Here is a 12209-nt window from a genome sequence, read left to right on the forward strand (position 1 = left end):
GCTCATTAGACACAGTTGACACAGGAGAAAGGCCTTACGAGTGCAGTAGATGTGGGAAAGCCTTCACCCCCAAACATAAACTAGTGGAGCACCAGATAATCCACAGTGGTGAAAAGCCTTTTGAGTGCAGAGAATGTGGAAAAGCTTTCAGCCACAAAGACAAAGTTACTGAGCATGAGAAAATCTACACTGGAGAAGGGCCTTATGAGTGCAGAGAATGTGGGAAAGCCTTCACCTGCAAACAAACTAGTTGGGCACCAGGGAATCCACACTGGAGAAAGGGCTTATGAGTGCAGTGAGTGTGGGAGATCCTTCATGGACAGCTCCTCACTCATCATCCATCAGAGACTTCATGCTGGAGAAAGGCCTCACGCATGCATCGATGTAGGAAACTCTTTAGTTGCAGCTCCACACTCCTTAGACACTGGATGGATCCCACTAGACAAAGGCCTTACTAGTGCAACTCACGCGGCCGGTTTTTGTAGTACAACTGCAGACTCAGCACACACCAGCGAGTTCATGTTGATGTAACGCCTTAGGAGAGCAGTGAATATGGGAACATCTTTACATGCAACTCTGGCCTTGTTAAACATTGTTGAACTTGTACTGGAGAAATGCATTCTGAGTGCAGTGAATGTTGGAGCGTCTTTAGCCCAATCTGCCATTCAGTTGGCTCCAAAAAGTTCACAGCAGAGAGAGATCTTAAGAGTGCAACAAATAGGGAAAAGACTTCAGCCAAAAGTCTGCTCTGATTGGCTCTGTGAAGTACCTGTTATGTACTTTGGGTTTTTTTCCCCTTCTTATTGTGTTAAAATACACACACATAAAACTTGCTTTCTAAAGTACTATAGTGCGCAGTTCAGTACTGTCAGGTACATTCAGTGACTCTGCAGAGCTCCTGTCATCTTGCAAAAGTGGAACTGTCCCCTTGAGTAATGACGACTCCTCCTCCTCCCCTAGCTCTTGGCAACCTGTTCTGTTCTCTGTCCTCTTGAATGTGACTGCCCTGACTACCTCATGTAAGAAGAATCAGTTTTTGCCTTTTTGTGAATAGCTTTCTTCACTGAACATAATCTCAAGTTTCATCTATCATGTGTCATGTTTCAGAATTCCCTTGCTTTTGAAGACTGAATAGCACTCCGTTGTATGTGTATACCACATCTTTACCCATTCATCTGCTGACTGACACCTCCCTTGTTCCGTATCTTGGCTGTTGTAAAGAGTGCTGCAGTGAGAATGGCTGCACCTCTCTCTCCTTGAGATCCTGCTTTCAGTTTTCTGGGGTGTATAGCCAGTAGGGGAATTGCTGGATCATAGGTCATTCTGGTTTTAATATTTTGAACTGTTTTCTTTATCAGCTGTACTGTTAGGTCTTCCCATCAAAGGTCCACAGGGTTCCAGTGTCTCCACATCCTCAACAACATAATTTTATCTTCTGTTTCGTGCTTAGAAGTAGCATCCTAATGAGTGTAGCTCATTGTGGTTTTGTTCAGCATTTCCCAAACGACGAGTGATCATGGACTTCTTGGCCATTTGTGTGTATTCTTTGTAAGAGTGTCTGTGTTTCAGGTTGTTTTCTCATTGATGAGTTGTGGCAGTTCTTTATACAATCTAGATGCTAACCACTTATCAAGTGTATGATTTGCAGGTGTTTTTCTTCCATTCGGTAGGTTGCCTTTTCACTGTTGATTGTGTCCTTTGCCCAGAAGTTTGGAACTTTCTCTCTTTTTGCTTCTCACTGTGCTTTTCTTGTCAGTGCCAAGAAGTTATTTCCAAATCCAGTGTCTTGAAGCTTTTCCCCTATGTTTTCATGTAAGAGTTTTATGAGTTTGCATCTTACTGTTAGGTCTTTGATCCATTTTGAGCTCATTTCTGGATATGGTGTGAGGTAAGCGTTCAACTTCATTCATCTGAATGCAGACATCCACTTTCCTACAATTTATTGCAAAGACCATCCTTTTCCCATTGAATTGTGTAGACATTCTTGTCCATTTTGGTCATGTGTACAAAAATACACAGGCTTCCATTTCTGGGCACTCTGTCCTGTTTCATTGTTCTAAATATTTGTGTTTATGACAGTACCACAGTGTTTGATACATAGGTTTATGAAAATATTGTCTTGACCCAGCTTTGAGCCCCTGTTTACACTGGGCATTTCCTCATTTGCAGCAGCGGGCCTAGGCCCACACCCAGCCATTGTCCTTACCAGGCATTCCCACTCTGGGCCTAGGTCCCAGAGCCAGGGTGCCAGGCAGCTCGGGACAGCTGCTGCTGCGCCCTGGCCCCGTGAAGTTGTTCCAGCTGGGCCGGCCCCAGGCCGCTTGCCGTGTGTAGGGCTCCCTAGAGCTTCAGGTTGTTCGCTGTGTCCTCCATACAGCCTGCTGTGTGGCCCTGCCTGATGCCCTTCTCTTGTTCTAAGCCCTCAGTAACACAGAACTCTGTCTTTTATCCACCCAAGTGTGAGTGTGTCGTGTTTCCCCATCAGGAACAGTTAAATCTCACAAAACAGCTACACACCCAGAAGAGTATTGTGAGTGCAGTGAATGTTGGAAGTTATTCAGCTGTTAGCCTAAACTGAAACAGCACTAGTAAACTTAAATTGGAGACAGATCTTAGGAGTGCAGGCAACGTGCTCCGTCCTTGTGCTACATAATTACAGAGCAAAGCCCTAGGGAGAAGTCTTCATGAAGAAGAGATCAACCAGAGATTGAACCTCATACATCCAGGCTTCCTAGGGGGGTTCTCTGAAGGGCCAGGAATATTGGAAGTTTCCATGATACACCTTGCAGGTTTGGACCTGCCTGGAGTCCTTGTGAAAAAGAAGTTGCTGCTGGTATCTGTCACCAAAGCCTTCCCTCTAACACGTGGCAGGCACCTCTGTGTGTGAATCATCCTTAAAGTGCTCAGAGGAGGCAGAAGCTCGCTTCATCTGGAGGACTCAGCAGCCTCTTGACCTTTGGGGTCCCTCATTTCCTCCCCACTGATTGTTTTGGGTGGGATATGACCCAGCTTTGGGAAAGGAGACTCCAGCTGGCGTCTGCAGTCAGCTTGTGGAGAGTTCCCTTCTTAGTGGCTATGTTTGATTGCCTTTTAACTGGTGGGTTGATTGTTCCACCGTCTAAGTCACCCAACCCAGGAGTCTCCACCTGACACTGCTAGTGATTGTGATCATCAACTTCTTTTTGATCATGAAAGGCATTGACTCGTGGGGTTCTAGTTGCTGTGTGCTGCAGACTGGGGTCAGAATTAGGCTCTGCCAGAATAAAAGGGATTTTGTGGGGACCCCTAGTTTGTATTTGCATTTCAGGAGGGAATAGCAAGATGACAAAAATAGCCATCAATCCTAATTGGTTCAGCCAAGTACGCTTGCTGCTGAGCTTGCAAGAAAATTGGTGACTACCTCCCCAGCCACCTCGTGAGAGGTGCTTTCTCCCCGGCTCAGAGGACTACACTTCTAACTACTCACTGTGCCCCGTGCTGGGATGTGTCATTCATTAACCTTGTGACTGTACTGTCTTTGTGTGAGTGTATTGAAGCCTCACTTCAGTCAAAATGGCCTGGGGACTTTCACTTCTGCAAAGTGGGAGCTCAGATGCTGAGGGCGCTACCTGCTGACCCTGCGTGGGTGGCAGGTCTTAATCTGAACATTCTTGACACAACAGCTCTGGGTTTTCCAACATGTTACCTTTTATTTACTGTCTGCTTCTTTCCTTACACCTTTCATCCAAAGGTCTATCTTCCCACTTGTACTGAGAAGGACACTAAGGCCTGGGGAGACCTGACACGACCAAGTGACATTTCCATTTGAAGCACCACTCACAGTTCATGGCATCCCCCACGATTCTCAGAAGAGCTCAGAAGGGTTTGAATTCCTCTTCATCCCCGGAATCAAAGCTCTCAGACACCAGGACACAGTACTCCTGCTCACCTGTCCCGTGACTCCAAGATTCCACCCTTCTCTCGCTCATGACTCTGGATGTGTTTCTGTCACAGCAGCAGAATCGTTTCATTGCACGTATCTGCGTTCCCATATGTTTGCCACGCTTGGTGATGATCACCTTCCCTCCCTGAGGGCAGGACCCCATCTCTGTCTGCTTGGGCTGATCTGCGTCCATCACGTGTCCCTGTGTGTTTGTGTGAGGCTCCAGGTTGCGGCAACATGTGCACAAGGCTCCTGTTCTGACCACCGTCAGTGCATCGTCAGACCTGCAGGACTGGGGCTAGGATGGCGAAGAGGGGGGGTTTTCTCCAAGCCAGGGTGAGACCACCTGGTCACACCTGCATGTGTGTGGTTGTGTGATCCTGTGTGCATCCACACACCAGGCTTCCGGACCTCCCTGTCCCATACCTGCCTCACAGGGGTCCCTGGAGCATTTGTGCATTTGTGTCCTCATACCTGCTGGGGTGGTTCAGCACCTCCCTCCATTTCACACAAGCCTCTGTTGCACATTGTAAATGCCAGCTGTGTGTCTCAGGACTATCACATCTTGTCTTCGTGGACGCAGTATAATGCACGTGTGTGTGTGTGCAGTCTTGCTGGGCGGGGGTGATGCAGAATGCTGCCCTCATCACAGTGTCCCCAGGATGCCTATGCAGGGGCCTCCGGGTTGTGCTGAGGTGTCATTATTGTTACTGGATTTAATGGGTCCTTCCCTTGGGTGCAGAGCCAGTGAACACAGCAAGTACGTCCAGTTAAAGCAGAAGCATTTATTGCTTGTGAGAAGTAAGGAGACAAAAAGATAGCTCTCAAAGCACTGGCCCAGGGAAGTTTTAAGCCTGGGGGGCTTGCATATTCAGGAAAGGGCCGGCAGGGACAGGGTGACTCCAGGTTGCCAAGAGCTGCAAGCAGGCAGAGGCTAGGTTGTTGGTCTTACTGGGTTATCGTGTTCACTAGGATGTGCTGTAACCTTTTCACAATATCTGGTATTTGAAACTTTCTGCAATTTAACTAGTTCTGCAAAACAAAGCACACTTTGATTTAACCCCATCTCTTCCTTCCTTACTGCTGCCTAGTGAACATTATCACACACCGGTCACAACCTGTGTATCTCCAGGAGTGCCACATGGCACAACTGTCCACCCAGACTAGACCTGAATCCCCAATCCCATAAATATCTAGTTTACAGGAAATATGGGGGATAGGTGTAGGAGTGAAAGCAAATTAGGAATAAGAAAATCTGTGTTGCAAAAAAAGTAAAGAGAACGTCCTCCACTCTTAGAGCATTTCCCTTAGCAAACTTTTTTTCCTCATTTTTCAATTTTATTAGGTAGAATTGTTACAATTTGACTGTACATATACAAAATGTTGCTTGTAAATACATATATACAAATACTGCACGTTTTTAAAATTTACATATATATACTGTTCATTGTTTCTAAGACCAGTCTAAAGCTTTAGCTTTTTTAAAAACATTTTTTATTGATTTATAATCATTTTACAATGTTGTGTAAAGCTTTAGCTTCTTAAACTTAAGTTATCAAGGGAATAAAGCCAACCACAAAATAAGAACCAACAGAATGCAGTAATCCAGTCATAGAGGACAGTCAAATGTGCTTACATATATTCAAGAAATCAACCATCTAAGTTATAAATAAGTTGTCCATTTGTGTCCTTTTTAAAATATTCCACATATAACTGATACATGGCATTTTTCTTTCTCTTTCTGGCTTCTGTTAGAATGACGATCTCCAGGTCCATCCATGTTCCCTTAGCAAACTTCTAATTGTAAATTTTCTTTGTCCTTTTGGGATGTGTGTAAATTTTCAAAAAGCTAAATAAATCTCTTGTCAGATTTATAATTGTATAAAAATGTGCTCCTGGGTTTTTAGCTTATGGAGGTGACTGAGGACCGGCGAGACTAATGCCATTTGAAATTCGCCAGGGACATAAGCGGCCCAGCGTGCCAAGTAGGGAACACAGGCGGCCTGTCCCATGAGAGGTCAGGAAGCAGGGAGAACCGAGACCGTGCCTTCATGACTATAGGGGCCCGAAGAACTAGCAGTGAGCGCTCCGCTATAGAAAACGCACATTCTGGAGTCCCAGGCTATGGGTTTGTAACCTAGGGCCGCGAGACGTGCGGGGAGGTGGGCTGGGACGAGGTCGGGCATCCGGGCGGCCGGCGGTCTGGACCCGTCCCGCTGACGGTCGCATCGGTTGTCGGGCGCCGCCTGACGTCCACTTTTAGGTCGTACACGTCCCTCCGGAGCCCTTCACAAGGGGAGCAATTCGGCCGCGTTGCCCGAGCCAGAGTTCCGGGAGGCCGGCGGCGCGGGCTGGATCATCCCGGTCGTGCAGAGCGGCTGCGCGATGTGCTCTCGCGGGAAATTGGACCTGCAGGGGTATGGGGAGTTGCTGACGCAGAGCTCCGGGGCCCAGGTGAGGGGGCCGCCCGGCCGGACCGAGCAGCCTCCGCGGGGCCTCTCCGGCCAAGGAGAGTGACCGGGGCCCGGTGTCCGCGTCCGGAAGCCGGTCCTCCGGAGGTGGGAACCGGCCGGTCCGTCCGGAGAGGGCGTGACGGGCTCGCGAGTGTCTCGCGTGGAGTCCGGTGGGTGGAGGCGCCTCCGCGGAATTTGTCCAGAGACCGGCTTTGCCCGCTGGTGAGACCCGTGGCGGCGACCAGCTGCCGCGGGTCGCCAGGATCAGGCAGAAGCATTCGGGGAGCGCAGCGCTGGGGGCTGGGCTGCAGACCTTAGAAGGCGCGGTGGAGCGGCCCCGGAGCCAGGCGTGGTCATTTGTTCTTCCCAAATTAGCTCTGCAGCACGGTCCCCAGGGCTCCCCCCAAAATCTGTTTAAGTGAAAAATGCCTTTCTGCAGGATCGATTTTGTTCTTCATTTGGGGGGGGGGTAGTTTTTTTTTTTCCCTAACTGGAGAAGTGGGGATTGAACCTTGTACATGCTGAGCAGTCACGCTACCACTTGAGTTTAACCTCCCCTGCTAAGTGTTTTTTTTTTTGAAGTCTGGCGTCACCTCTTCGGAAAGAAAACATGGGGGAAGGCCCCCTCCTACCTGTCCCGCGAGAGACAGATGGGTGAGAAATTCTAGGATTGTTTTGGATAAAAGGCAAAGAGCTACAGCAGACGATCCGCAAATTCCCAGGCACATTCAGAATAAACAAATTATGCCGTCAAGTCCTCTCACTAAAAGACAGGTGGTCGATTTATATTGAAAACTCTACTTGCTTGACAAGAGTGAGGTTTCTTTCTGTCCTTAAATTCTCTTCAGTGGATCCTCTGTAAAGTGTGTCACGTTTTTTCTTTCTCTCCTGACTGTGGAGATTTTTCTGGGATAAAGATTTTGTTTTCCCAACAATCGTCAGCATGTTCAGATCCCAGTGGCAAATCCTATCAGTTAGGGGACCCTAATAACTGATGCATTAGAATTTTTGAAAAGGTCATACTTGCTTACACGATACATTATGTGTCCTGATTGCAATGAATGTATTTCTTTTTAACTGCACTAGCCAGTTTACAGTGTCGCCTCAATTTCTGGTGTACAGCATATTTGTCTTACGTACATATACGGTGTTTATCTACCCATCCATCCGTTGATGGACATTAAGGTTGCTTCCATGTCTTGGCTATTGTATATAGTGCTGCAATGAATATACCTTGTTAAACACATTTTTAAGATTACTAACGTCCCCTGGATATGCCCGTGTCCTCTTCCTGGACCTTGGGAATTTTGAGATGACTCAAGTCTCCTAATAAGGCAGAGGGAGATCTTACTAATATAGACGAAGGCGACTGGAAGACTAGGCAAAATGCTAAACTGCTGGCCTTCCAGGAACTAGTATAAGCCAAGAAACAGAAGGAATGTGGCGGGGTTGGGTAATGAGTTGCAGAGTATGATGAAAGGTACCTGTCAGGAAGAAAGAGCCACCTGTGTGACCTTTCTCTTCTCGACGTGTGAAATAGAGATCTAAGGCCCCTGCCAGAAGTCACGTCAGTAGCACGGCCCAAGGGTTTAGAGATTGAAAAACTCAGGTCTGTGATGTTCTTTCACACCAGTAAAGTAAAACTACCCTTCCTAAAAAACCTGAGCTTCTCTTAGTTGTATGCTTGTAAACTGCCTACACTCCTTGGCTTTCTGCATGGCCTAGGCACTCTATCACAAGGTTCCTCACTGACCCTTGTAGATAACACCCCTGATGTGTGGGTCACTACACTTACGAGGGCTCAAGCTTTTTTCTCTTATCCCATAAATATCTGGATGCGAGACTGTTCTGTCTCCGAGCTTTGTATGCCTGTGAAAGTGAATTTAGCTCAGGTGATAGTTTGAGAGTATGTTAATAATGAAAACTACACGTTGTGACTATCCCATTTATTCCACCCAGCAACTGAAGAAAGTCAAATTCCAACAGATTTACTGTCTTCTCAGTTACTAATAAAAAGGGACAGGTGTAGCCAAGTGCAAGGGGTCCTGGGTTCCATCCTCAGTATCTGCATGTAAATAAACTTAATTACCTTCCCTCCCACCCACCCCCTCAAAAAAACTGAGCTACCACATTCATTACCAGTAGGCAAATACGATGAACATCTTATGAAACAAAAACTACTTACTGACGGGGCAAAAAGAGTCATCCACTTAAGCATACAAACCTGTATACTCATAATGTTCTCTACATGGTCACATTAGGCATGTCTGTGATAGTGAGAACGAAGTGTAAAACCTCACCTTCACTACGCTCTAAGAGGTGTTTTCCAGTGGAGTAGCTGGTGTTGGAAAAGTGTGGGTTGGTTCCTGAATGCTTTTACACACTCAGTGCCCTTCTGTGGTGAGGCCAGAGCTACCAGAGGAATCTCTCCCAGCCCCCTGGCATGTTGGCATGTGAAAGACTTCTTGGACGCGGGAACCATGGAGCCTTACGCACGTCTCTCTTAAACACTTTACAGCGTGGGGGCAGTTTCACACCTGCCCCACACGGTTTTCGGCCAGAGGTTGTTCCCAGGTCCTCAGCTAGATGGAAACTGCCTTTGAAAATTTTATTTGTGGCACCTTCATCCTGCTCATAAGCTGTCTTCTCATCCTCTGCTTGTTGCCAACAACCTGAAAACAGAGATACTGGTGAACTGCATGTAGATTTTGGGAAAAGGAGGGAGCACCATCATAAATGTGTGTCTGACATACTGTGGGACTGTTAAGGACAAGGGAGCTGGGGGCATTAAGACAAAGGCTGCTGCGCAGTACTGGGCCTCTAAGATGCCACGGAACGGGGAGGGGGGGCTCACCAGGCAGTTGGACACAGGACATGGTCCTGATAGGACCTGAACCCAGCCAGGATCTCACATCCTCAATGAGCCCCTCTTGCTGTACCTGGAGTCTGTGTCCCCGTTGTTCTCCTCCCAGCTCTAATTGGACAACACTATGTGACCTAGAAGATGGAAGTAGTCCTAAGGGAAGAACAAGAGAGCAGTCAGTACTGATGAGGGGAGGGGAGACAAACATGGAGTTCTCACAGGTAGTGACCAAAGCGGACAAGTTCTCCAGCATAACATTATGGTACAGGAGTCTTGGAGCCTCCACTCCTCCTGGAAAAGTACCCAGGCACATCCTCAAAGGTCGGAGGGCCCTGTGATGATGGGGACAGATGTGGCCATGAGCAGCCTCTCTCCCGAGCTCCTCAACTTCGAAGGCAGTGGCACCTAGTCTCTCTCCATGCCTCCTTAATCACTAGGCCCAACTCTCAGCAACAACACAGAGATGCCATCTAACCTCTGGGCTTGCTATACAGGGCCCCCCCTTTCCTGCAAGATAAGAGTCTGAGTCCCCAGACACACACACTTGGGACGATCCATCTCTCTTAAGCTCCTACTGCCAGGGCCCCAGGGCAGTTCATTCACACACCTCCTCCACAGGCATATTACTCACTGGACCTTATCTGTCTTTGTGAAGCCCTCCCCAGCACTCTAGCTCTACATGTTCACCCATCCACTTGTCTCTTATACTTGGGAATCTTGAGACTGAACATGGCCAAAACCCAATTTCTAATAACCATCAGTCTCTTCTGCATGAAGGAGCCTATTCAGATCTAAATCAACTCTGTTCGAAAAACGCCAATTCGGGCTACCATTCTAGGCCTGAATCTCACTCCCTTACTCTGTCCTTAACAGACCCTCCAACGCCTAAAACACTCCCATCTCAACCTCATCTCCAAGCATTCCTGAATACTAACCCCTGTACTTAAGACACCTTTCACATCTCAGTCTGTAATGGAAGTAAAACCAGTTCCAGGACACCTGATACTCACCAGTGCAGGGGTCATTGAGGGGTTCTTCAGAATGTGGAAACAGCAGGAAGAGCAGGGTCATGTCACTTTAATTGAGTGATCCATTTAATATTTCAGGTGGTGCTAAAGGCCCTAGAGTAAACCAACCACATAAAAGAGAACAGACAAATGTTACAAAATCGTGCAATAAAGTAAAGTGGGTATCAGGAAAAAGAAGTGCAAATTCTGTCAGGCTTGTCCGTGAGTACTGCTGAATAAGGGATCATGCCCAGGAGTGGAAGTCTACTTTTAGTCTATTTTTCCATAATGGCTGCACCAGACTATGGTTGTGGAAGGTCATGTGCAAGAAATCAAATTTGAGTCTTATTTTTGTACTGGCCTGTTGCAGACACTTATATTTGATTCCCTTATTCTACTTCCCTGTGTCCCTTTCTGAGAATACATTCTTCTTTTCCCATACATTAAACGTGGCTTTAACACATGGCCAGTACTACTTACGCTTCCTTTGCAAATTTTCCTTTGGTTATATTAAAAGTTTTTGTCTTACAAAAACACAACCAATGAAAAGGGAGCAAATACAACACACAAGACTAACAAAGCTTGAAGAGCTAAAACAATCAAATCCAAACATATGAATGGCCATTAGGCACAATAAAAATGCTAAATATGGCTAATTATCAGTGAAATGTAAATCAAAACTGCTCTGAAGTAGTATTTCATTCTACTAAGAATGGCCACAATTCAAAAATGGAGAAAAAGGAACACACATACACTGGTGGTAGTAATGTAATTAACTGCAGCCACTATGGGAAACACTATGCAGATTCCTTACAAAACTACAAATACACTTGCCATATAAGCCAGCAATCCTACTCCTGGGCATCTATGCAGAGGGAACCTTAATCTTTTTCAACAGATACATACACCCCAGTGATCATACCAGCAATATTTACAAGACAAACAGAAACAACAAAAATGTCCATCAACACATAACTAGGTGAACAAGTTGTGCTATACTTATAAAATGGAATACTGCTCAGCAACGAAAATAATACTCATTCTAAAAGGAAAATGCCATACAATATGAATTATATGCGGAATCTAAAAACACAAGACACAAATTAACTTATTTATATAACAGAAATAGACATAAGAACACAAACTTATGGAGAAGGGGGTGGGAAGGGATAAGTTCAGAGGTCGACATTTGCAGAAAATAAATACTTCATCTACATTTAGATAAGATTTATTTATTTACAACACATACTGCGGATTTAACTCAGGACCTCATGCATGCTAAAGATGCACTCTACCACTGAGCTATATTGTCCCTGTTTGGATACTAATATATACGAGATAAATTAAGAACAAGTTAATGCTGTAATTACACAGATTAGTATTTCATATCTTCTACTAACCTACAATGAAAACACATATGAAAATTAATATACATGTCTCTGTGACTGGAACATAATGAATATATGTATGTGAAATACTATGCTGTGCACGAAAAGTTGACATATTGGAACTCAGTAAACTTCGTCCAAAAATACACTTACCATATAATGCAACACTCCCCCCAGCCCCGGGCATATATCCGGAGGGAACCCTAATTCAAAAAGATACATGCACCCCAATGTCCACAGCAGCACTATTTACAACAGCCAAGACATGGAAGCAACCTAAATGTCCATCCACAGATGGCTGGATAAAGAAGCTGTGGTATATTTATACAATGGAATACTACTCACCCCTACAAAAAGAATAAAATAATGCCATTTGCAGCAACGTGGATGGAGACTGTCATTCCAAGCAAGCGAGAAAGAGAAACAGAAATACCATATGTTATCACTCATAAATGAAATCTAAAAAAAGAGAAAAAAAGACAAACTTACTTACGACACAGAGTAACAAACTTACGGTTACGGGTGGGTGGGTGGCTGGGTGGGTAGGGTGGAAAATGGAAATCTGCAGATACTGAT

The 12209-nt window shown here is 45.9% G+C and overlaps 1 protein-coding gene and 1 long non-coding RNA gene across 2 annotated transcripts in view; one reads left to right on the top strand and one right to left on the bottom strand.

Annotated features, from left to right (window-relative positions):
- Positions 1-12209, top strand: part of LOC135322140 (uncharacterized) — a 31022-nt gene that overhangs the window by 6643 nt on the left and 12170 nt on the right. The gene's annotated exons all lie outside the window — the stretch shown is intronic.
- The window catches only part of LOC105105029 (zinc finger protein 548), a 34796-nt gene continuing 30965 nt past the window's right edge, over positions 8379-12209 (bottom strand). Inside the window, exons 6-9 of the transcript XR_010382489.1 lie at positions 11979-12092; positions 10249-10359; positions 9315-9391; positions 8379-9047 (exon numbers count right to left, since the gene is read on the bottom strand). The gene's annotated coding sequence lies outside the window, so the exon portion shown is untranslated. The remainder of the gene's footprint in view (positions 9048-9314; positions 9392-10248; positions 10360-11978; positions 12093-12209) is intronic.

This window comes from Camelus dromedarius, chromosome 9 (genome assembly GCF_036321535.1).
Source record: "Camelus dromedarius isolate mCamDro1 chromosome 9, mCamDro1.pat, whole genome shotgun sequence".
NCBI lineage: Eukaryota > Metazoa > Chordata > Mammalia > Artiodactyla > Camelidae > Camelus > Camelus dromedarius.